This window comes from Rhincodon typus, chromosome 25 (genome assembly GCF_021869965.1).
Source record: "Rhincodon typus isolate 14 chromosome 25, sRhiTyp1.1, whole genome shotgun sequence".
NCBI classification, from domain to species: domain Eukaryota; kingdom Metazoa; phylum Chordata; class Chondrichthyes; order Orectolobiformes; family Rhincodontidae; genus Rhincodon; species Rhincodon typus.
In genome coordinates, this window is record NC_063356.1 from 43391337 (window position 1) to 43397055 (window position 5719).

The window sequence follows — 5719 nt, forward strand, 5'->3', positions numbered from 1 at the left end:
GCTGCTTGGCCTGCTGTGTTCATCCAGCTCTACACTGTGTTATCACAGCTATTTTTGAGTCAACCTCTCAGAAATGTTATGATACATCTCTGGAGCAGGTGGAACCTAACCGGAGCCCCCTAGCTCAGAGTTACAGACACTACCACTGCAACATACAAAGGGTGAAAGGATATCTCTAGTAACTACACAATAGCCCTAGTAATTGGAGGCCTAGCAGTCTAACAGCAATTTCAGAAAAATAATCAGGAAACATTGACAGGCACACAGAGAGGTTTGAGCTAATTAAGGACAGCCATACAGATTCGTAAAAATCTGATCATTTTGACTAATCCAATTTTTTTTAATCAACTAATAGAGAAAGTTGATTAAGGAAATGCAGTAGATGTTGCTTATGGGATTTTCAGAAAGTTTCTGACAGTGTACCATGTCAAAAGCTTGTTAACAGAATGAAGCTTCATGGAATAGGAGGGTCTGAGTCAGCTGAGGTTGAAAAAAACGTTTAAAGTAGAAAAAAGCAGGATGTTACCAAGAAAGACTATTTTAGACTGGAAAAGATAGTGTGAGATAGTGGGAGCTAGTGCTAGAATCACTTCATGGTTTATTTAAATGTGTGAATTGGGTATCGGAACGCAGAATAAAATTTCACAATTTGACAACGAAGCCAAATGCGAACATGTGGGAGCACTATGAAAATGTGGGAATTCTACAGCTGCTGGGCTCAATCTTGAGTTCAACATGTTTAGGGCTTGAGCAACTTTCTCATGCTTTCCCTAACCCCCACCCGCCAAACACACACAGACCAGGCCTTGTTATCATAAAGTCTGCTATTACACACTACCCATTGTTAGCCACTAACTGTCCTCATTAATATCCATTCACTCTCCTAGACTGATCGTTATCCACTCCTTTGTCTGGCCAGTTGTTTCTCTCTCTCTCTCTTTGGGCTCTATCTCCACCTATCGTTTGCTCCTTAACCCCTCCCCCTTCTGCACAAAAGACAATTTTTTCCTAGCTACGAGATAACAAGGTGTAGAGCTGGATGAACACAGCAGACCAAGCAGCATCAGAGGAGCAGGAAAGCTGACGTTTCGGGCCTAGACCCTTCTTCAGAAATGAGGGAGGGGAAGGGGGTTCTGAAATAAATAGGGAGAGAGGGGGAGGCGGATAGAAGATGGATAGAGGAGAAGATAGGTGGAGAGGAGACAGATAGATCAAAGAGGTGGGGATGGAGCCAGTAAAGGTGAGTGTAGATGGGGAGTTAGGGAGGAGATAGGTCAGTCCAGGGAGGACGGACAGGTCAAGGGGGCGGGATGAGGTTGGTCGGTAGGAAATGGGGGTGCGGCTTGAGGTGGGAGGAAGGGATAGATGGGAGGAAGGACAGGTTAGGGAGGCGAGGACGAGCTGGGCTGGTTTTGGGATGCGGTAGGGGGAGGGGACCATCATCCAAGTAAAGATCACTGGACCCGAAACGTTAACTCTGATTTCTCTCCACAGATGCTGCCAGACCTGCTGAGATTTTCCAGCAATTTCTATTTTTGCTCCTGATTTCCAGCATCTGCTGTTCTTTTGGTTTTTAATGAAAATGTAGAAATTCAACCAACAAACTAAAACAACCCGATTGAACGGTCAAGTGGCAGAGAGAAATGAGAAAGGGTGCATTCTGGTGAAGAAGGGAGAGGAATACTGCACATCATTTTAAAGAGTGTGCTGAGACAGAGTGAGCTGGAGGTGCACATTCATTGATCTTTGAAGGTGGCATTTTGAGAGGCTGTTTTGGGATGTTGGGTTTCAAAAAATAGAAAAGGTTGTACTGAATCCACATAGATACGGTTAATTCACAATTGGAGGTTCGTATCCAGCTTGCAGAAACATTTCCGAGGAGATTTACCCAAGTCATTCCAGGGATGAGGGATTTTCATTCCCAGAGCTTGGTCTCCTTGGAGCAAAGTGGATTGACGGGAGATTAGATAGATAGGTGTATAAGATTAAAAAAAGCTTAATTTAAAGATTAGATTAAAGCTGTCATACAAGTGGATTGAGGAGAGATTAGATAGAGGTGTATAAGATTAAAAAGTAGATTAAAGATCAGATTAGAGCTGTTCCCATGAACTGATCATGCAACAACTAGGTGGGCACAGACTAACGGCTTTGGGCAAGAGATACAGGGGAATATGGGAGATTTGAAACAAAAACAGAAATTGCTGGAGTAACTTAAAAGATGTGGCAGCATCTATGGAAACAGAAAGCAGAGTTAACATTTTGAGTACAGTAGATCTTTTTGAATGGTAGATACCAAATGGTCACTGCTGTGATGGAAGCATAGATGATGAATCATGTACAAAAGGAAATTTTCTGGGCAGTTGAGGGAGATAAGTTTCCATGGCTACCGCAGAGAAGTGAGGCTAGTTGGGTTAATGTACATTGTCAGCAGGAGCTGATGGGCAGGAAAGATTTACTAGGATGCTACCTGGACTGGAAGGTTCGAGTTATAAGGAGAAGCTGGATAGGCTGGGACATACTTCCCTGGAGTGTAGGAGGTTAATAAAATCATGAGGGGCATAGGTAAGGAAGATAGCCAACAGTTTTTCCCCATGGTAGGGGAATCTAAAGCTAGAAGACACAGGTTTAAGGTAAGAGGGAAGAGATACAAAAGGGTCCACAGGGACATTTTTTTTCCACACAGAGAGTGGTGTGTGTTTGGAAACGGTTGCCAAAGGTAGTGGTGGAGGCGAGTACAATTTTGCCATTAACGAAATATTTACACAGGTACGTGGATGGGATAGGTATGGAGGGATATGGACCAAAAGCAGGCAAATGGGACAGGATTAATTGTGAAAACTGGGTGACATGGACAAGTTGGGCCGAGGGGCCTGTTTCCATGCTGGAAACCTCCATGGCAGATTGAACTCCTCCTGTGCCATAATGACTGCATATTTCTAAGCTTCCCCATCTACCCCCCGCTCCCTTAAAGGCTGTTCTCAAGTTCGCATATAAGCGTGTATTTAAAAAGAAAAGGTACCTTTGAACACAGCTTTCAGTAACTGTCCTACTCTCCTCCTTTATAGCTTTGTGACAACATTTGTTTAAGCAGCTTTCTATGCACGCCTTGGGAAATTCTGTGTCAAAGGGGCTACATAAATGCAAGTTGTTGTTTGAACTGAGGGAAGGCGTGTCATACATTGTCTTTTTGCACTTTCTTTTCTAATTTGCCATTCACCGTAGGAGTTCTTACCAGAATTATAGCAGAGTGGAGACTTTTTAAAATCAACTCTACAATATTGGGAATTCCCTAAATACTGGGCAGGATTAAACGCTCACACGTCATATGACTCACACAGGCTGAGAAAAGAAACTGAAAGATTTGAATTTTTAATGAGCCTCTCACAACTTCAGAGCTTTCCAAAACATTTTGCAACCGAAGAACTGCTTTCAATGCATGATCACTGCGGCAGTGTGGGAAATCTAGGTGCAAATTTGAACACAGGGAGATCCCACAATGTAACAACGACTAGAAAATCGGTTTCTGTGACAATGATTGAGGGATAACTTTGACCATGTCAGCAGGAAGAATTCCAGTGTCCTCTTTTTAACATCTTGTGTCACCTAGTTATAGGAAGGATATTACTTATCTTGAGAGGGTTCAGAAGAGATTTACCAGGATGTTGCCAGGTATGGAAGGTTTAAGTTATAAAGAAAGGCTGGATAGGCTGGGACCTTTTTTCATTGGAGTGTAAAAGGTTGAGAGGTAACTTTATAGGAGGTTTATAAAATGAAGAGGGGTATAGATAGACTTAATGGTGGATGTCTTTTCCCTCGGATGGGGGATTTCAAGACTAGGGGGCACATTTTTAAGATGAGAGGACAGAGATTTTAAAAAGATGTGAGGGGCAAATTTTTTACACAGAGGGTGGTTCGCATGTGGAATGAGCTTCCTGAATAATCGGTGGATGTGGGTACATTTACAACATTTAAAAGGCACTTAGGTAAGTACATGAATAGGGAAGGTTTGGAGGAATATGGTCCAGGAGCAGGCACGTGGGACTAGTTTAGTTTGGGATCATATTTGGCGTGCACTGGTTGGACCGAAGGGTCTGTTTCTGTGCTGTATGACTGTATCTCATCAAGAGTGCAAATGGTCTACAGGGTTTTACCCAAGAGTGCAGTACTGCCATCTGTGCCAGGTTACATGATTATTGGTGGTGGAGGACATGAACCCATGATTTCTGACCTGAAGGTATCGTGTGAGTGCCAAGTCCAAAGGGAATTAACTAGAGCTGCAGGTAGGCAGCTAAGTGAATCAGATGGGCTCTTCTGACAATCGGCAATGGATTCATGGTCATCATTACATTCTTAATTTCAGATAATTTTATTGAAGGCAGGCGGTGGAATTTGAATTCAATAAAATATCTGGAATTAAGAATCTAATGATGACCGTGAATCCTTTGTCAATTGTTGGAAAACCCCAACTGGTTCACTAATGTCCTTTAGGGAAGGAAACTGCCATCATTACCTGGTCTGGCCTACACGTGACTCCAGACTCACAGCAATGAGTTTGATTCTTAACTCTTCTCTGGGCAATTAGAGATGGGCAATAAATGCTGCCTAGCAAGTGATGCCCACATCCCGTGGATGAATAAAGAAAAAAAAAGTAGGATCACTAACTCAAATGAGGAGTTGAGGGGGTGATGTCTGCTGATAAAGGAATGATGTTCCAGTCAGGAGGTCACTGAGCTTGTCTCTTGTGATTTCACCCTGCAAAGGTCAGACCTCGGCCTGGGTGAAATGTTAACTCCAGCTAAGGCAACAGCATACAGTCCAGTGGAGGAAGTTGCAAATGACTGAGTGGAACTGCCACCTTACGACACCAGTCTCCAGACTCTCAAGTGCTGCATTTCTGTAGCACTTTTTGCACGTCAGGATTAGTCAAAGTCCTTTGCAGACAATGAAGTGCCTTCAAAGTGTAAATGCTGCTATAAATGCAGAAAATGTATGTCCCGGGCAGAGCAACGTGATAATGACCAGACAATCGAACGGTGGTTGGGAAAGAAAAATTGGTCAGAGCACTGGGGAGATATTGCCTGTTAGACTTTCAATAATGCGGTGGGATTTTATATATCCACCTGAGAAGACAGCACAGCAGCTTGACACCTTGTCTCAAACGTGTACGGGTCTGTCACACGTCTGGAGAACCTCTAAGCTATATAGGTTGCAGACCTGACCCCATAACGCACTTAGCCCTTACACAGCATTTTCACCCTCTCTCCTCCTGGGAGAAGATCTCCCAACAGCATTGTAACCTGCACCCAAGGGCTCTGACTGTGGAATGCCAGCTCATCTGAGCTTCTGCTGCAGTCCCATTCCTCAAACTGAACAAACTCTCCCACTTTAGAACTGCCAGTTCAAGAAAAAAAACAAGTTAACATTTAGAATGTTACACACAGGAGGCCATTCACCTTGTACGCCCAGGCCAAGTGAGATTGAACTAGTCCCACCCACCCAGCAGTCCGATACATCCTTGTCAAATATTCATTTGGGCACAGCTTTTTGCTTTCCTCATTCATGGGATGTGGTTTCGCTGGCTGGGTCAGCATTTATTATTGGTCCCTAGTTGCCCCTTGTGAAGGTGGTGGTGACCTGCTTTCTTGAACCACTGCAGTCCGTGTGCTTTTGGTAGACCCACAATGTCCTTAGGGTCGGAATTCTAGGATTTTCACTTAGC